The sequence below is a fragment of the Abramis brama genome (genome assembly GCF_963993115.1).
Source record: "Abramis brama genome assembly, chromosome: 22".
Classification (NCBI taxonomy): domain Eukaryota; kingdom Metazoa; phylum Chordata; class Actinopteri; order Cypriniformes; family Leuciscidae; genus Abramis; species Abramis brama.
In genome coordinates this window covers 7,945,308-7,967,037 of record NC_139984.1, presented here as the reverse complement: position 1 = coordinate 7,967,037, position 21,730 = coordinate 7,945,308, and the positions used below count along the sequence as shown (strand labels likewise).

The 21,730-nt window shown below is 37.4% G+C and overlaps 1 protein-coding gene and 1 long non-coding RNA gene across 5 annotated transcripts in view; one reads left to right on the top strand and one right to left on the bottom strand.

The window, feature by feature from the left end:
* LOC311073770 (cadherin-like protein 26) overlaps positions 1-21,730 on the bottom strand; it is a 123,697-nt gene that overhangs the window by 85,703 nt on the left and 16,264 nt on the right. The window lies entirely within an intron of this gene.
* Positions 3,924-9,038, top strand: LOC311073394. Of its 3 annotated transcripts, none has more exons than XR_014604137.1 (13): positions 3,924-6,210; positions 6,331-6,486; positions 6,570-6,604; positions 6,686-6,799; positions 6,878-6,942; positions 7,386-7,482; positions 7,567-7,647; positions 7,741-7,817; positions 7,895-7,975; positions 8,064-8,163; positions 8,237-8,317; positions 8,415-8,511; positions 8,598-9,038. It is a non-coding gene; the product is annotated as an uncharacterized lncRNA (long non-coding RNA). The 3 variants fall into 3 exon arrangements; XR_014604138.1 differs by having other exon boundaries at positions 8,222-8,317; XR_014604136.1 differs by lacking the exon at positions 6,878-6,942.

Sequence of the window (21,730 nt, the reverse complement as noted above, 5' to 3'; positions counted from 1 at the left end):
CTTTTCAAAATGGCCACTACTGTAATGAGCGGAGTCTTAATGTAAGATATTGGTTCTGATCAGCATGATGAGATGAATCAGGTGTACTAAGTTTCATTTTTATAGATCAAAGGGTTCAAAAGTTATAACCATTTCATTGTTGAATTTTTGAACTGCTGGTGGCGCTATAGAGTTGGTCCTAGAGACACCAAATTTGGTCCAATTACTAGTCATGGCCATCTCTACAAGTGTGCCAAATTTCATCATTTTCCTATATACGGTTCATAGGGCTGCCATAGACTCCCATTTGCGGAAGAAGAATTGTTATTCTGACAATAACAATTGCTAATATAGCTGCAAGCAGCAATACGGGGCCAAGCCCTGCAAGGCAGAGCAAGCAACAGCCGCTGTAGCGCAATGCGGAGCCAGAAGAGCAAAACATCAGAAATTTAATGTACATCAAGCACAGTAAGCACATCAATTACAGCAGCACAGCTAGCATTTAAGCACCAACAGCAGTGCAGAGCCGGAAGGAATTTAAATTATTATTTTATACACAATTTCAAAGTCGCCCCACACTGGTCTCGAACCCACGACCACAATGGTTCGGGATTCATGACGCATGGTTGAACCACTTGCGCCACCCAGAGGACATGTTTTACAAAGCTGCAGAGGAGAGGCTTCAGTGTGTGAATGAGCACACAAAATCATGTTAACGAGATTAGCATGCTAAGCTAACTTAATGCTAATATAGCTTATGATGTGGTACATCCAATGCTGGCAAAATAGATATCCTCAGATTCGACATGACGCAAGGAATCGATAGACACCAATTTTATGATTTTGTGACAAACTGTTCACAAGTTACAGCCTCTGAACCAATTATGGGTTGACCTCATTAAGTTTGCGACATCATAACTTTTTTTTTCCAGTATAGCAAAAAAATCGGGGACAGTACTTTTATGCGGCTCAGTCCGAAGATCATTTGAGTACATGTTTGGACAAAATTAGACCAATTTTGAAGGAGGAGTAGCGAAAAAACTGTTTTACATTCACTCCAATATGGCGGCCAGTCACATTGTTGATAAATAACATATGAGATATCGTTGAAATCGGCATAAGCCAAGGAATATATTGACATAAAGAAATCAAATTTCAAGCAATGTTAGCAAAAGTTATAAGCGTTTTTTCAAAAAACAATGATATCTCTGGAACACTAGGTGGCGCTGTGATCAAATTTCTCAGGTACCTTCGGGCCATGCTAATGATGATCCATACCAAATTTGGTGAAGAAATTTCAAATAGTTTAAAAGATATTGCAAATTATGACATCATTCAAAATGGCGGACACGTGGTACATCCCATCATGGCAAAATCGATATCCACGGATTTGTCATGACCCAAGGAATCGATAGACACCAAGTTTATAATTTTCTGACAAACTGTTCATAAGTTATTGGCCAAAATATGCATTTTCCATATCTCATGACCCGTAGGTGGCGCTGTTCCCAACTTTGGCATGGAACCTCAGATCATGCTTCCGATGAAGTGTACCAATTTTCGTTTCGATTGATCAAAGTTTGGCCGAGCTATAGCTTCTGAACCAATTTTGGGTCGACCTCGTTAAGTTTGCGACGTCATAACTTTTGATCAGAGAAGAATAAAAAAAATCGGGGACAGTACTTTTATGCGGCTCAGTCCGAAGATCATTTGAGTACATGTTTGGACAAAATTAGACCAATTTTGAAGGAGGAGTAGCAAAAAAACTGCATACTGTACTTTTCAAAATGGCCACTACTGTAATGGGCGGAGTCTTAATGTAAGATATTGGTTCTAATCAGCATGATGAGATGAATCAGGTGTACTAAGTTTCATTTTTCTAGATCAAAGGGTTCAAAAGTTATAACCATTTCAATGTTGAATTTTTGAACTGCTGGTGGCGCTATAGAGTTGGACCTAGAGACTCAAAAATTGCTACAATTACTTTTCATTACCATCACTACAAGTGTGCCAAATTTCATCATTTTCCTATGTATGGTTCATAGGGCTGCCATAGACTTCAAGAGGAGGAAGAAGAATAATAATAATAAATATAGCTGCAAGCAGCAATACGGGGCCAAGCCCTGCAAGGCACAGCAAGCAAAAGCCGCTGTAGCGCAATGCGGAGCCAGAAGAGCAAAACATCAGAAATTTAATGTACATCAAGCACAGCAAGTTCTGTAAGCACATCAATTACAGCAACACAGCAAGCATTTAAGCACCAACAGCAGTGCGGAGCCAGAAGAACAAAAAGAGCAGAAATTGAATATACATGTAAATGTACATCAAGCACAGCAGCGCAGCAAGCATTTAAGCACCAACAGCAGTGCAGAGCCGCAAGAACAAAAACAGCAGAAATTAAATATAAATGTAAATGAAGCACAGCGAGCATTTAAGCACCAACAGCAGTGCAGAGCCGGAAGGAATTTAAATGACAACTTTAAAGTCATCCCACATGGGACTCGAACCCACGACCAGAATGGCTCAGGATTTTAGATTCATGGTTTAGCAGATTGCACCACTCAGAGGACGTACAATCACAACCTTCAGAGGAGAGGCTTCAGTGTAAGAATGAGCACACAAAAGCAAGTTAACCAGATTAGCATGCTAAGCTATCTTAATGCTAATGTAGCTTATAACATGGTACATCCAATCCTGGCAAAATAGATATCCTTGGATTCGACATGACGCAATGAATCGATAGACACCAATTTTATGATTTTGTGACAAACTGTTCACAAGTTACAGCCTCTGAACCAATTATGGGTCGACCTCATTAAGTTTGCGACATCATAACTTTTTTTTTCCAGTATAGCAAAAAAATCGGGGACAGTACTTTTATGCGGCTCAGTCCGAAGATCATTTGAGCACATGTTTGGACAAAATTAGACCAATTTTGAAGGAGGAGTAGCGAAAAAACTGTTTTACATTCACTCCAATATGGCGGCCAGTCACATTGTTGAAAAATAACATATGAGATATCGTTGAAATCGGCATAAGCCAAGGAATATATTGACATAAAGAAATCAAATTTCAAGCAATGTTAGCAAAAGTTATAAGCGTTTTTTCAAAAAACAATGATATCTCTGGAACACTAGGTGGAGCTGTGATCAAACTTCTCAGGTACCTTTGGGCCATGCTAATGACGATCCATACCAAATTTGGTGAAGAAATTTCAAATAGTTTAAAAGATATTGCAAATTATGACAAAATTCAAAATGGCGGACACGTGGTACATCCCATCATGGCAAAATCAATATCCACGGATTCATCATGACCCAAGGAATCGATAGACACCAAATTTATAATTTTCTGACAAACCGTTCACAAGTTATTGGCCAAAATATGCATTTTCCATATCTCATGACCCGTAGGTGGCGCTGTTCCCAACTTTGGCATGGAACCTCAGATCATGCTTCCGATGAAGTGTACCAATTTTCGTTTCGATTGATCAAAGTTTGGCCGAGATACAGCCGCTGAACCAATTTTAGGTCGACCTTGTTAACTTTGCGACGTCATAACTTTTGATCAGAGAAGAATAAAAAAAATCGGGGACAGTACTTTTATGCGGCTCAGTCCGAAGATCATTTGAGCACATGTTTGGACAAAATTAGACCAATTTTGAAGGAGGAGTAGCAAAAAAACTGCATACTGTACTTTTCAAAATGGCCACTACTGTAATGGGCGGAGTCTTAATGTAAGATATTGGTTCTGATCAGCATGATGAGATGAATCAGGTGTACTAAGTTTCATTTTTCTAGATCAAAGGGTTCAAAAGTTATAACCATTTCAATGTTGAATTTTTGAACTGCTGGTGGCGCTATAGAGTTGGTCCTAGTGACTCAAAAATTGCTACATTTACTAATCATGGCCATCACTACAAGTGTGCCAAATTTCATCATTTTCCTATTTACGGTTCATAGGGCTGCCATAGACTTCCATTGGGAAGAAGAAGAATTGTTATTCTGACAATAACAATTGCTACTAGTTTCAGTAAAGTAATTGACATTTCTGGCACATAATGAAGACTGTATAACTGCATTTTTCTTTTATGTGCCCCTACCATGCTACAATTAATCTGAGGTCCATGGAGGTCTGTTCAAGTTCACAAGTGAAAACGGTACGTTATTAGACCATTTATTTCAAATCATATCATTAAGGTGAGACACAGCAGACAAAAACATCGATTTTTCATGCAGTGGTCAGTTTTGAGATTTTGGGCTAGTTTACTAATTCAATAAGTATTATTTCAAGCTGCTATAAAGAAAACATTGAAAATGAAGATGTTTATTTTATTACATTTTGTTTACTTGCGGCAGTAAGTTTCTCCCGAATTTACCAGGAAGTTAGTATTCCAACATGACATGCTGAGATCTGTCTGTTCACTGAAGTCTGTCATGACCGGGATAGTTGTAAAGCTTTGAGTCTCCTGCACAATGCCATGTAAACCAAATATGGGCATTTTCTTTCTATCAGTAATCAATCGTGAATGTCCAAAGGGGGATTTAAAGCTAACGAAGAAATCTCATTTAGAACTATTAAATCTTTAACTGCCGTTTTCTCAAAATTAGTTTTTGTATTTTATTGTCATTCTCCAGTAGAAACCTCTCCGCTTATGTAGCACCTATGTACACCAAACTTTCCAGTTATACACTTAGCAGTATTCTGAAGATATTTTCAGAGGGATTTGTTAATAAATCATTCCTGGCCTGATTTATGTGACATTTTAATAAAAAAATATGGCGAAAATTTATTTTTTTTATGGCCATGGACAGTATATTTTGATTCCCTAGTTAATGAAAGCATCCTGAAATCCCTCTAAGTTTTTATTTTCATCTTTTGTGTAAACCAAATGAAAAAATAATTTTGCACCTGGCTTTATCATATGTTCAGATCTATCTACTGAAAATATATACAAAATCGTGCATATTTAGTGACATGATGCCTAATTTGCATAATTAAACATACAAATTTCTAAAACTTGTAATACATTTTTTTATATACTTTAAGTAATCAACTGAGGAAGTTTCATGGTGATATCTATTATTTTAAAATTTTACCCTATTCCCCTTTAGTGTCTCGCCTTAACCCCTTACCTGTCACCCCCCTTTTTGAGAATGGACATTAAAATGCACTATTCAAGCTTAAGTGGTTGTAATTCAAGAATGTTTTGGAGTATAGACCCAAGTTGGTCTTAAAGGGAGAAAATAGCAGATTATTACTGAAATGAAAGCAGTTATTGAAGTTTAATTTTACATTAAATCAAATATTATTAAATATTTTTCTTTTATATAATATATATATATATATATATTACTAAATGTTTTACAAAACAATTACTATAAATCAAAGCCATATGTAACCAAGTTGTGTTCCAAATTTGAAGTTGGATATCAAAAAAATTTAAGTTCCCATGAGATGTTTACGCGTATTACCAAAAATAGCCACTGGGTGTCATTGAATTCCATTGAATTTAACTGTATGCATTCTACCATAACAAATTAATAAATTTCTGTCCAAATATCACTTCTGTCACAAAATATGGAACCTTGAGGCTCAGACCTTTCTGACAATGTGTTTTCTCAAGATTAGAAAATATTTTTATCATAAATTATGAAACATGACGCCCAAAAGTGGAGGAGCCTGATAAAATAATTTAGAGTACCATTTCTATGGTAACACAATGTCCAATTTCAAAACCGTTTTCACAGGATGAATTCTGAGATCATAAGCTTTCAAATGATACCTAATTTATGATAACTACTAAAATATGTGATGTAATAAAAAAAAGGCAATATAAAAGATAATATTATATATTAGGGGATAATATGCATATCCTACTTTTTAGAGTAAACGGGACAGTGTATATCTGCATACGGGACGATGACAGTTAAAGTGTTCAGAAAATTATTTCTGTTGTAATTTCTGCAAGTCCACTAGTATTTTATCAAGAAAGGTTTGGTCATGTAAGGTAATATGTCTGATTTATGCAGCACGCTGAACTAAGAAATGTATATAACTGCACTGTCTATTCTTTTTTTGTCCATACCATGTGACACACATCTTGAGATTTCAAGGTCCATACAGTCCTGACCATTCCATACCAAGTTCTATCCATTGTTCATCGGGCACAACCCAGCACCTCCCATAATTGCTCTTCTTTCTGGAGCTCCAAAGCTACATCCAGTCAAGGTTTTTGTTGTTTATGCATTTCATTTGTTCAATTTGTGTATCTGATTTGTCTTGATCTTTTTAAGACAATGTCTCTGGTTTTTAGTTGAAAAATTGTTTTTGATCTAATTTCTGCCCTAGTCTAAGCCATCCAAACAACACTGGATGCTTCCAATCAGCATAGGAAGCATCCACAAAGACTGCCTGCATTCCTACAGTTGTCTTATAAAATGCAATTAAGTTAATAGGATTTCAAGAAAACATCTAAAAAAGATCTAGAAAACTTCACATAAAAAGGTAAGTTGACATGATTATGTACATTTTAATAGTTTAAAAAGAAAATATTTAAGGCACTACATCAACTAACAATATAATTTCAGATTTATAGACTGCAATGTCCACTACTGACAAAAAGGTAAGCTAACATAGTGTCTACATTAGTAGCAAAATATTGTTAAGTCTTCACTTCAGCAGTTCAACAAATGTATTTTTTTAGATTTCTGAAACACTGAAGTCATAACGTCCTCCATATACCCATCACAAGATTCTCTGCTCCACAAAATTCTCTGCTCCATGAACTTTTATAAAGAAGTGCACAAGTGATATAACAGTAAGTTTTATTGAAGTACATTTAAGTTGTTGACATTTATACAAGCACTGATTAATCTACTAATTGTACACTTTCAAGTTTGTACAGAAACTCAATAACTACTGTTGATATTTTGAAGTCCACATATCCCTATACAAATGACGGTAAGCTAACAGACCATGTGTATGTTAGTTGCGAAATGTTTTTAATGTAAAGACTTCACTTATTGCACTTTGTTCAATGAATGTAATGTTTTCAGATTTCTGAAATTCACCAAAGTCCTAACTTTCTCCATATATCCATCACAAGATTATCTGCACCATTAACTTTTATAAAGAATCGTACAACTATTAAGATGGTAGGTTTGATTGAAGAAAATTTAAGTTGTGGACATTTATACAAGCACTGATTAATCTACTAATGGTACACTTTCAGATTTGTGCAGCAACTCAATAACTACTGTTGTTATTTTGAAGTCCACAAACCCCTATACAAATGTCAAATGTCCCCATATACAAACTAACAGACCATGTCTATGTTAGTTGCAAAATGTTTAATGCGAAGACTTCACTTATTGCACTTTGTTGAATGAATGTAATATTTGCAGATTTCTGAAATTCACTGAAGTCATAATTTCCCATATACCCATCACAAGATTATCTGCTCCATGAACTCCTATAAAGAAGTCCACAGCTGATAAAAAGGTATATTTCATTGTATGTCTGCATAATTTAAATTGAAACGCTTTCATTCAAACCCTGATTAATCTACTATTGGTACACTTTCAGATTTGTGCAACAACTCAATAACCACTGTTGATATTCTGAGGTCCATAAACTCTTATACAAATTTTCACTACTGACAAAAAGGTAAGCTAACAAAAACATTGCCATTAAGAAGAAAATGTTTGTTAACCCTTTACTTTCACCAAGCAGTTTGTTCAATGCTTGTCATCTTTGCAGATAACTTCCTCCATATACCCATCTCAAGATTATCTGCTTCATTAACTTTTATAAAGAAGTTCACAACTGATAAAACGGTACATTTTATTGAAGTAAATTTAAGTTGTTGACTTTTATACAAGCACTGATTAATCTACTAATGGTACACTTTCAGATTTGTGCAGCAACTCAATAACCACTGTTGATATTCTGAAGTCCACAAACCCTTGTACAAATGTCCACTACCAACAAAAATGTAAGTTAACATACAATGTCTATGTTAGCTGCAAAATATTTTATGTGAAGACTTCACTTGGAGCATTTAATGAATGTAATATTTTCAGATTTCTGAAACACACTGAAGTCATAACTTCCTCCATGTACTCATCACAAGATTTTCTGATCCATGAACTCCTATAAAGAAGCCCACAGCTGATAAAAAAGGTATATTTCATTGCATGTCTGCAAAATTGAAATTGAAACGCTTTCATTCAAGCCCTAGTTAATCTACTTTCAGATTTGTGCAACAACTCAAAAACCACTGTTGATATTCTGAGGTCCATAAACTCCATAAACAATTTTTCACTACTGAAAAAAGGTAAGCTAACAGACATTTTCTACATTGATGGCTATGTTTTTTGTGTAAACCTTTTACTTTCACCAAGCAGTTTGTTAAACGCATGTAAACTTTGCAGATATCTGAAACGCACAAGTCATAACTTCCTCCCATATACCAATCGCAAGATTTTCTACTGCATGAACTTCTGTAAATTATACAACTGATTAAAAAAGGTAATATACAATGAATATATTCAAACGTGTTACTGAAAACATATAATTTTGTGATTTTTGATAACTTTATTGCTTTTCCCCTCTAGCAATAGTGACAACAACAGTCTTGTCAACTATCAATTCAGAAAATGTTCTGAAAGAACTTTAAACGTATGCAGGCAGTCAATTAATTTATTTTACTACTGAATACATCTCCACAGTAACAATGTTGAATGGATGGCTTGTATTATATTTGGCCTATGTACAGTTACTTAATATGTGCCAGCCAAAAGAGGATGGCCTGCCCCGGCTGAGTCTGGTTCCTCCCAAGGTTTCTTCCTTTACCACTCTGCTGATTATGCTCCACCCTTTGATCCAAGATGTTCCACCCTACTATTATGCTCCACCCTTTGATCCAAGATGTTCCACCCTACTAAGGGAGTTTTTCTTGCCACTGTCGCCTTTTGGCTTGCTCACTGGGGTATTAAGGCACATGTTCAAGATAAATATGTAATAAAGATTCTTTTTAATAAAATGATTGAAATATACTTTGTCTCTGTAGCCATTTACTTCACTTTACTGTCAGTGATTTTCTACTTGTACTAAATGGATATAGACTATATTTAGTATATGAATTGATTCTACACAAACTTGGTGTCTTTTACAAAAAGTGCATCATAAAACAGCTTAGTGGATAGAGCATTTACATAATTTTCATTTAATTTGTAGTATGCTATTATTTAACAGTTGTTTTTATTGTTTTGAAATACTAAAATTAGTAAGTGTCTTCAGGACAATAGTTAAAACGTTGTCCAACCTGAATGTTAATTTTAACTTTAACAATACTTAAAGCTTTAAACCAAACAAATGCATGTATAATAGTTTATGTAGTTAACTTAATTTATAAAAGCCAGCTTAATTAAAAAAAAATAGGTTTACTTAGACCATGACAACATCAAATCACACCCTTCTACTCTCTAGCTCACTACACACAATGCATAAAAGGAAATTGACATGAGAATGAACACATAAAGGCAAAAAGTATTAATATGAAGAAAATGCTTACATTGCAAGAATAGTAGATTGTCAAGGACTGCTATAGAAATCATTTTTGATCACAAAACTTTCTGAATACTCAAGACTTCAGGTGAGACTCAACATAGAATAAACAATGTTTCTAATCCCAGAAGAAAGATTAAAAAAATACTTAACTGGAAAATACAGAAACCATTTTATGAAGTTGGACAGGACTCGAACTCACAACCTCTGGGTGATGTGACTGTTACTCATCTAGTAGTACCATTGGGAAAACTGTTTTTTTTTTACATTTTTACCAAGATGCCAAAGTTCAATAAATCAAGTCAAGCGTTAATCTTTATATGAATGTGCCACATATCATATTCTAATGAGTTACTTTTCAGAAAGACACTATGTCTGTAACACAATGGTTTGGGCTCATGGCACATGGTTTAGCATTTTACGCTTAAGCTGCAGAGGAGAGGCTTCAGATTAAGAATGAGCACACAATAAGCACACAAAAGAATTACTTAGCATCTCAACCAGTTAAGCATGCTAAGATATCTTAATGCTAATGTAACTTATGGTTAGCCAATGTGGAGCCAGAAGAGCAAAAAGAGCAGAAATAGAATGTACATGAAGAACAGATAGGTTCAGAAGTACTTATGGATGAAATCAAAACAAGCAGCATTAGCGCAATAGATTAGAAAAATGCCTGAACAAAACAGGAATCAACACAATTTTTATACTCATCCAACACAGGGTTCGAACCTACAACCAGAACGGCTCAGGATTAGAAGCACATGGTTTAGCAGACTGCACCACTCAGAGGATGTACAATCACAAACTTCAGATGAGAGGCTTCAGTGTAAGAATGAGCACACAAAAGCAAGTTAACCAGATTAGCATGCTAAGCTATCTTAATGCTGATGTAGCTTATGGCTTATGATGACGTGGTACATCCAATCCTGGCAAAAAAGATATCCTCGGATTCGACATGACGCAAGGAATCGATAGAGACCAATTTTATGATTTTGTGACAAACTGTTCACAAGTTACAGCCTCTGAACCAATTATGGGTCGACCTCGTTAAGTTTGCGACATCATAACTTTTTTTTTCCAGTAGAGCAAAAAAATCGGGGACAGTACTTTTATGCGGCTCAGTCCGAAGATCATTTGAGTACATATTTGGACAAAATTAGACCAATTTTGAAGGAGGAGTAGCGAAAAAACTGTTTTACATTCGCTCCAATATGGCGGCCAGTCACATTGTTGAAAAATAACATATGAGATATCGTTGAAATCGGCATAAGCCAAGGAATATATTGACATAAAGAAATCAAATTTCAAGCAATGTTGGCAAAAGTTATAAGTGTTTTTTCAAAAAACAATGATATCTCTGGAACACTAGGTGGCGCTGTGATCAAACTTCTCATGTACCTTCGGGCCATGCTAATGATGATCCATACCAAATTTGGTGAAGAAATTTCAAATAGTTTAAAAGATATTGCAAATTATGACATCATTCAAAATGGCGGACACGTGGTACATCCCATTATGGCAAAATCGATATCCACGGATTTGTCATGACCCAAGGAATCGATAGACACCAAGTTTATAATTTTCTGACAAACTGTTCATAAGTTATTGGCCAAAATATGCATTTTCCATATCTCATGACCCGTAGGTGGCGCTGTTCCCAACTTTGGCATGGAACCTCAGATCATGCTTCCGATGAAGTGTACCAATTTTCGTTTCGATTGATCAAAGTTTGGCCGAGCTATAGCTTCTGAACCAATTTTGGGTCGACCTCGTTAAGTTTGCGACGTCATAACTTTTGATCAGAGAAGAATAAAAAAAATCGGGGACAGTACTTTTATGCGGCTCAGTCCGAAGATCATTTGAGTACATGTTTGGACAAAATTAGACCAATTTTGAAGGAGGAGTAGCAAAAAAACTGCATACTGTACTTTTCAAAATGGCCACTACTGTAATGGGCGGAGTCTTAATGTAAGATATTGGTTCTAATCAGCATGATGAGATGAATCAGGTGTACTAAGTTTCATTTTTCTAGATCAAAGGGTTCAAAAGTTATAACCATTTCAATGTTGAATTTTTGAACTGCTGGTGGCGCTATAGAGTTGGACCTAGAGACTCAAAAATTGCTACAATTACTTTTCATTACCATCACTACAAGTGTGCCAAATTTCATCATTTTCCTATGTATGGTTCATAGGGCTGCCATAGACTTCAAGAGGAGGAAGAAGAATAATAATAATAATAATAATAAGAAAACTAACAGATACAATAGGTGCCATAGCCCCTTCGGGGCTTGGCCCCTAATAATAATAAGAAAACTAACAGATACAATAGGTGCCATAGCCCCTTCGGGGCTTGGCCCCTAAATATAGCTGCAAGCAGCAATACGGGGCCAAGCCCTGCAAGGCAGAGCAAGCAACAGCCGCTGTAGCGCAATGCGGAGCCAGAAGAGCAAAACATCAGAAATTTAATGTACATCAAGCACAGTAAGCACATCAATTACAGCAGCACAGCTAGCATTTAAGCACCAACAGCAGTGCAGAGCCGGAAGGAATTTAAATTATTATTTTATACACAATTTCAAAGTCGCCCCACACTGGTCTCGAACCCACGACCACAATGGTTCGGGATTCATGACGCATGGTTGAACCACTTGCGCCACCCAGAGGACATGTTTTACAAAGCTGCAGAGGAGAGGCTTCAGTGTGTGAATGAGCACACAAAATCATGTTAACGAGATTAGCATGCTAAGCTAACTTAATGCTAATATAGCTTATGATGTGGTACATCCAATGCTGGCAAAATAGATATCCTCAGATTCGACATGACGCAAGGAATCGATAGACACCAATTTTATGATTTTGTGACAAACTGTTCACAAGTTACAGCCTCTGAACCAATTATGGGTTGACCTCATTAAGTTTGCGACATCATAACTTTTTTTTTCCAGTATAGCAAAAAAATCGGGGACAGTACTTTTATGCGGCTCAGTCCGAAGATCATTTGAGTACATGTTTGGACAAAATTAGACCAATTTTGAAGGAGGAGTAGCGAAAAAACTGTTTTACATTCACTCCAATATGGCGGCCAGTCACATTGTTGATAAATAACATATGAGATATCGTTGAAATCGGCATAAGCCAAGGAATATATTGACATAAAGAAATCAAATTTCAAGCAATGTTAGCAAAAGTTATAAGCGTTTTTTCAAAAAACAATGATATCTCTGGAACACTAGGTGGCGCTGTGATCAAATTTCTCAGGTACCTTCGGGCCATGCTAATGATGATCCATACCAAATTTGGTGAAGAAATTTCAAATAGTTTAAAAGATATTGCAAATTATGACATCATTCAAAATGGCGGACACGTGGTACATCCCATCATGGCAAAATCGATATCCACGGATTTGTCATGACCCAAGGAATCGATAGACACCAAGTTTATAATTTTCTGACAAACTGTTCATAAGTTATTGGCCAAAATATGCATTTTCCATATCTCATGACCCGTAGGTGGCGCTGTTCCCAACTTTGGCATGGAACCTCAGATCATGCTTCCGATGAAGTGTACCAATTTTCGTTTCGATTGATCAAAGTTTGGCCGAGCTATAGCTTCTGAACCAATTTTGGGTCGACCTCGTTAAGTTTGCGACGTCATAACTTTTGATCAGAGAAGAATAAAAAAAATCGGGGACAGTACTTTTATGCGGCTCAGTCCGAAGATCATTTGAGTACATGTTTGGACAAAATTAGACCAATTTTGAAGGAGGAGTAGCAAAAAAACTGCATACTGTACTTTTCAAAATGGCCACTACTGTAATGGGCGGAGTCTTAATGTAAGATATTGGTTCTAATCAGCATGATGAGATGAATCAGGTGTACTAAGTTTCATTTTTCTAGATCAAAGGGTTCAAAAGTTATAACCATTTCAATGTTGAATTTTTGAACTGCTGGTGGCGCTATAGAGTTGGACCTAGAGACTCAAAAATTGCTACAATTACTTTTCATTACCATCACTACAAGTGTGCCAAATTTCATCATTTTCCTATGTATGGTTCATAGGGCTGCCATAGACTTCAAGAGGAGGAAGAAGAATAATAATAATAATAATAAATATAGCTGCAAGCAGCAATACGGGGCCAAGCCCTGCAAGGCAGAGCAAGCAACAGCCGCTGTAGCGCAATGCGGAGCCAGAAGAGCAAAACATCAGAAATTTAATGTACATCAAGCACAGTAAGCACATCAATTACAGCAGCACAGCTAGCATTTAAGCACCAACAGCAGTGCAGAGCCGGAAGGAATTTAAATTATTATTTTATACACAATTTCAAAGTCGCCCCACACTGGTCTCGAACCCACGACCACAATGGTTCGGGATTCATGACGCATGGTTGAACCACTTGCGCCACCCAGAGGACATGTTTTACAAAGCTGCAGAGGAGAGGCTTCAGTGTGTGAATGAGCACACAAAATCATGTTAACGAGATTAGCATGCTAAGCTAACTTAATGCTAATATAGCTTATGATGTGGTACATCCAATGCTGGCAAAATAGATATCCTCAGATTCGACATGACGCAAGGAATCGATAGACACCAATTTTATGATTTTGTGACAAACTGTTCACAAGTTACAGCCTCTGAACCAATTATGGGTTGACCTCATTAAGTTTGCGACATCATAACTTTTTTTTTCCAGTATAGCAAAAAAATCGGGGACAGTACTTTTATGCGGCTCAGTCCGAAGATCATTTGAGTACATGTTTGGACAAAATTAGACCAATTTTGAAGGAGGAGTAGCGAAAAAACTGTTTTACATTCACTCCAATATGGCGGCCAGTCACATTGTTGATAAATAACATATGAGATATCGTTGAAATCGGCATAAGCCAAGGAATATATTGACATAAAGAAATCAAATTTCAAGCAATGTTAGCAAAAGTTATAAGCGTTTTTTCAAAAAACAATGATATCTCTGGAACACTAGGTGGCGCTGTGATCAAATTTCTCAGGTACCTTCGGGCCATGCTAATGATGATCCATACCAAATTTGGTGAAGAAATTTCAAATAGTTTAAAAGATATTGCAAATTATGACATCATTCAAAATGGCGGACACGTGGTACATCCCATCATGGCAAAATCGATATCCACGGATTTGTCATGACCCAAGGAATCGATAGACACCAAGTTTATAATTTTCTGACAAACTGTTCATAAGTTATTGGCCAAAATATGCATTTTCCATATCTCATGACCCGTAGGTGGCGCTGTTCCCAACTTTGGCATGGAACCTCAGATCATGCTTCCGATGAAGTGTACCAATTTTCGTTTCGATTGATCAAAGTTTGGCCGAGCTATAGCTTCTGAACCAATTTTGGGTCGACCTCGTTAAGTTTGCGACGTCATAACTTTTGATCAGAGAAGAATAAAAAAAATCGGGGACAGTACTTTTATGCGGCTCAGTCCGAAGATCATTTGAGTACATGTTTGGACAAAATTAGACCAATTTTGAAGGAGGAGTAGCAAAAAAACTGCATACTGTACTTTTCAAAATGGCCACTACTGTAATGGGCGGAGTCTTAATGTAAGATATTGGTTCTAATCAGCATGATGAGATGAATCAGGTGTACTAAGTTTCATTTTTCTAGATCAAAGGGTTCAAAAGTTATAACCATTTCAATGTTGAATTTTTGAACTGCTGGTGGCGCTATAGAGTTGGACCTAGAGACTCAAAAATTGCTACAATTACTTTTCATTACCATCACTACAAGTGTGCCAAATTTCATCATTTTCCTATGTATGGTTCATAGGGCTGCCATAGACTTCAAGAGGAGGAAGAAGAATAATAATAATAATAATAATAAGAAAACTAACAGATACAATAGGTGCCATAGCCCCTTCGGGGCTTGGCCCCTAATAATAATAATAAGAAAACTAACAGATACAATAGGTGCCATAGCCCCTTCGGGGCTTGGCCCCTAATAAGAAAACTAACAGATACAATAGGTGCCATAGCCCCTTCGGGGCTTGGCCCCTAATAATAAGAAAACTAACAGATACAATAGGTGCCATAGCCCCTTCGGGGCTTGGCCCCTAATAATAAGAAAACTAACAGATACAATAGGTGCCATAGCCCCTTCGGGGCTTGGCCCCTAAATAGCTGCAAGCAGCAATACGGGGCCAAGCCCTGCAAGGCAGAGCAAGCAACAGCCGCTGTAGCGCAATGCGGAGCCAGAAGAGCAAAACATCAGAAATTTAATGTACATCAAGCACAGTAAGCACATCAATTACAGCAGCACAGCTAGCATTTAAGCACCAACAGCAGTGCAGAGCCGGAAGGAATTTAAATTATTATTTTATACACAATTTCAAAGTCGCCCCACACTGGTCTCGAACCCACGACCACAATGGTTCGGGATTCATGACGCATGGTTGAACCACTTGCGCCACCCAGAGGACATGTTTTACAAAGCTGCAGAGGAGAGGCTTCAGTGTGTGAATGAGCACACAAAATCATGTTAACGAGATTAGCATGCTAAGCTAACTTAATGCTAATATAGCTTATGATGTGGTACATCCAATGCTGGCAAAATAGATATCCTCAGATTCGACATGACGCAAGGAATCGATAGACACCAATTTTATGATTTTGTGACAAACTGTTCACAAGTTACAGCCTCTGAACCAATTATGGGTTGACCTCATTAAGTTTGCGACATCATAACTTTTTTTTTCCAGTATAGCAAAAAAATCGGGGACAGTACTTTTATGCGGCTCAGTCCGAAGATCATTTGAGTACATGTTTGGACAAAATTAGACCAATTTTGAAGGAGGAGTAGCGAAAAAACTGTTTTACATTCACTCCAATATGGCGGCCAGTCACATTGTTGATAAATAACATATGAGATATCGTTGAAATCGGCATAAGCCAAGGAATATATTGACATAAAGAAATCAAATTTCAAGCAATGTTAGCAAAAGTTATAAGCGTTTTTTCAAAAAACAATGATATCTCTGGAACACTAGGTGGCGCTGTGATCAAATTTCTCAGGTACCTTCGGGCCATGCTAATGATGATCCATACCAAATTTGGTGAAGAAATTTCAAATAGTTTAAAAGATATTGCAAATTATGACATCATTCAAAATGGCGGACACGTGGTACATCCCATCATGGCAAAATCGATATCCACGGATTTGTCATGACCCAAGGAATCGATAGACACCAAGTTTATAATTTTCTGACAAACTGTTCATAAGTTATTGGCCAAAATATGCATTTTCCATATCTCATGACCCGTAGGTGGCGCTGTTCCCAACTTTGGCATGGAACCTCAGATCATGCTTCCGATGAAGTGTACCAATTTTCGTTTCGATTGATCAAAGTTTGGCCGAGCTATAGCTTCTGAACCAATTTTGGGTCGACCTCGTTAAGTTTGCGACGTCATAACTTTTGATCAGAGAAGAATAAAAAAAATCGGGGACAGTACTTTTATGCGGCTCAGTCCGAAGATCATTTGAGTACATGTTTGGACAAAATTAGACCAATTTTGAAGGAGGAGTAGCAAAAAAACTGCATACTGTACTTTTCAAAATGGCCACTACTGTAATGGGCGGAGTCTTAATGTAAGATATTGGTTCTAATCAGCATGATGAGATGAATCAGGTGTACTAAGTTTCATTTTTCTAGATCAAAGGGTTCAAAAGTTATAACCATTTCAATGTTGAATTTTTGAACTGCTGGTGGCGCTATAGAGTTGGACCTAGAGACTCAAAAATTGCTACAATTACTTTTCATTACCATCACTACAAGTGTGCCAAATTTCATCATTTTCCTATGTATGGTTCATAGGGCTGCCATAGACTTCAAGAGGAGGAAGAAGAATAATAATAATAAATATAGCTGCAAGCAGCAATACGGGGCCAAGCCCTGCAAGGCAGAGCAAGCAACAGCCGCTGTAGCGCAATGCGGAGCCAGAAGAGCAAAACATCAGAAATTTAATGTACATCAAGCACAGTAAGCACATCAATTACAGCAGCACAGCTAGCATTTAAGCACCAACAGCAGTGCAGAGCCGGAAGGAATTTAAATTATTATTTTATACACAATTTCAAAGTCGCCCCACACTGGTCTCGAACCCACGACCACAATGGTTCGGGATTCATGACGCATGGTTGAACCACTTGCGCCACCCAGAGGACATGTTTTACAAAGCTGCAGAGGAGAGGCTTCAGTGTGTGAATGAGCACACAAAATCATGTTAACGAGATTAGCATGCTAAGCTAACTTAATGCTAATATAGCTTATGATGTGGTACATCCAATGCTGGCAAAATAGATATCCTCAGATTCGACATGACGCAAGGAATCGATAGACACCAATTTTATGATTTTGTGACAAACTGTTCACAAGTTACAGCCTCTGAACCAATTATGGGTTGACCTCATTAAGTTTGCGACATCATAACTTTTTTTTTCCAGTATAGCAAAAAAATCGGGGACAGTACTTTTATGCGGCTCAGTCCGAAGATCATTTGAGTACATGTTTGGACAAAATTAGACCAATTTTGAAGGAGGAGTAGCGAAAAAACTGTTTTACATTCACTCCAATATGGCGGCCAGTCACATTGTTGATAAATAACATATGAGATATCGTTGAAATCGGCATAAGCCAAGGAATATATTGACATAAAGAAATCAAATTTCAAGCAATGTTAGCAAAAGTTATAAGCGTTTTTTCAAAAAACAATGATATCTCTGGAACACTAGGTGGCGCTGTGATCAAATTTCTCAGGTACCTTCGGGCCATGCTAATGATGATCCATACCAAATTTGGTGAAGAAATTTCAAATAGTTTAAAAGATATTGCAAATTATGACATCATTCAAAATGGCGGACACGTGGTACATCCCATCATGGCAAAATCGATATCCACGGATTTGTCATGACCCAAGGAATCGATAGACACCAAGTTTATAATTTTCTGACAAACTGTTCATAAGTTATTGGCCAAAATATGCATTTTCCATATCTCATGACCCGTAGGTGGCGCTGTTCCCAACTTTGGCATGGAACCTCAGATCATGCTTCCGATGAAGTGTACCAATTTTCGTTTCGATTGATCAAAGTTTGGCCGAGCTATAGCTTCTGAACCAATTTTGGGTCGACCTCGTTAAGTTTGCGACGTCATAACTTTTGATCAGAGAAGAATAAAAAAAATCGGGGACAGTACTTTTATGCGGCTCAGTCCGAAGATCATTTGAGTACATGTTTGGACAAAATTAGACCAATTTTGAAGGAGGAGTAGCAAAAAAACTGCATACTGTACTTTTCAAAATGGCCACTACTGTAATGGGCGGAGTCTTAATGTAAGATATTGGTTCTAATCAGCATGATGAGATGAATCAGGTGTACTAAGTTTCATTTTTCTAGATCAAAGGGTTCAAAAGTTATAACCATTTCAATGTTGAATTTTTGAACTGCTGGTGGCGCTATAGAGTTGGACCTAGAGACTCAAAAATTGCTACAATTACTTTTCATTACCATCACTACAAGTGTGCCAAATTTCATCATTTTCCTATGTATGGTTCATAGGGCTGCCATAGACTTCAAGAGGAGGAAGAAGAATAATAATAATAATAATAAATATAGCTGCAAGCAGCAATACGGGGCCAAGCCCTGCAAGGCAGAGCAAGCAACAGCCGCTGTAGCGCAATGCGGAGCCAGAAGAGCAAAACATCAGAAATTTAATGTACATCAAGCACAGTAAGCACATCAATTACAGCAGCACAGCTAGCATTTAAGCACCAACAGCAGTGCAGAGCCGGAAGGAATTTAAATTATTATTTTATACACAATTTCAAAGTCGCCCCACACTGGTCTCGAACCCACGACCACAATGGTTCGGGATTCATGACGCATGGTTGAACCACTTGCGCCACCCAGAGGACATGTTTTACAAAGCTGCAGAGGAGAGGCTTCAGTGTGTGAATGAGCACACAAAATCATGTTAACGAGATTAGCATGCTAAGCTAACTTAATGCTAATATAGCTTATGATGTGGTACATCCAATGCTGGCAAAATAGATATCCTCAGATTCGACATGACGCAAGGAATCGATAGACACCAATTTTATGATTTTGTGACAAACTGTTCACAAGTTACAGCCTCTGAACCAATTATGGGTTGACCTCATTAAGTTTGCGACATCATAACTTTTTTTTTCCAGTATAGCAAAAAAATCGGGGACAGTACTTTTATGCGGCTCAGTCCGAAGATCATTTGAGTACATGTTTGGACAAAATTAGACCAATTTTGAAGGAGGAGTAGCGAAAAAACTGTTTTACATTCACTCCAATATGGCGGCCAGTCACATTGTTGATAAATAACATATGAGATATCGTTGAAATCGGCATAAGCCAAGGAATATATTGACATAAAGAAATCAAATTTCAAGCAATGTTAGCAAAAGTTATAAGCGTTTTTTCAAAAAACAATGATATCTCTGGAACACTAGGTGGCGCTGTGATCAAATTTCTCAGGTACCTTCGGGCCATGCTAATGATGATCCATACCAAATTTGGTGAAGAAATTTCAAATAGTTTAAAAGATATTGCAAATTATGACATCATTCAAAATGGCGGACACGTGGTACATCCCATCATGGCAAAATCGATATCCACGGATTTGTCATGACCCAAGGAATCGATAGACACCAAGTTTATAATTTTCTGACAAACTGTTCATAAGTTATTGGCCAAAATATGCATTTTCCATATCTCATGACCCGTAGGTGGCGCTGTTCCCAACTTTGGCATGGAACCTCAGATCATGCTTCCGATGAAGTGTACCAATTTTCGTTTCGATTGATCAAAGTTTGGCCGAGCTATAGCTTCTGAACCAATTTTGGGTCGACCTCGTTAAGTTTGCGACGTCATAACTTTTGATCAGAGAAGAATAAAAAAAATCGGGGACAGTACTTTTATGCGGCTCAGTCCGAAGATCATTTGAGTACATGTTTGGACAAAATTAGACCAATTTTGAAGGAGGAGTAGCAAAAAAACTGCATACTGTACTTTTCAAAATGGCCACTACTGTAATGGGCGGAGTCTTAATGTAAGATATTGGTTCTAATCAGCATGATGAGATGAATCAGGTGTACTAAGTTTCATTTTTCTAGATCAAAGGGTTCAAAAGTTATAACCATTTCAATGTTGAATTTTTGAACTGCTGGTGGCGCTATAGAGTTGGACCTAGAGACTCAAAAATTGCTACAATTACTTTTCATTACCATCACTACAAGTGTGCCAAATTTCATCATTTTCCTATGTATGGTTCATAGGGCTGCCATAGACTTCAAGAGGAGGAAGAAGAATAATAATAATAATAATAATAAGAAAACTAACAGATACAATAGGTGCCATAGCCCCTTCGGGGCTTGGCCCCTAATAATAATAATAAGAAAACTAACAGATACAATAGGTGCCATAGCCCCTTCGGGGCTTGGCCCCTAATAAGAAAACTAACAGATACAATAGGTGCCATAGCCCCTTCGGGGCTTGGCCCCTAATAATAAGAAAACTAACAGATACAATAGGTGCCATAGCCCCTTCGGGGCTTGGCCCCTAATAATAAGAAAACTAACAGATACAATAGGTGCCATAGCCCCTTCGGGGCTTGGCCCCTAAATAGCTGCAAGCAGCAATACGGGGCCAAGCCCTGCAAGGCAGAGCAAGCAACAGCCGCTGTAGCGCAATGCGGAGCCAGAAGAGCAAAACATCAGAAATTTAATGTACATCAAGCACAGTAAGCACATCAATTACAGCAGCACAGCTAGCATTTAAGCACCAACAGCAGTGCAGAGCCGGAAGGAATTTAAATTATTATTTTATACACAATTTCAAAGTCGCCCCACACTGGTCTCGAACCCACGACCACAATGGTTCGGGATTCATGACGCATGGTTGAACCACTTGCGCCACCCAGAGGACATGTTTTACAAAGCTGCAGAGGAGAGGCTTCAGTGTGTGAATGAGCACACAAAATCATGTTAACGAGATTAGCATGCTAAGCTAACTTAATGCTAATATAGCTTATGATGTGGTACATCCAATGCTGGCAAAATAGATATCCTCAGATTCGACATGACGCAAGGAATCGATAGACACCAATTTTATGATTTTG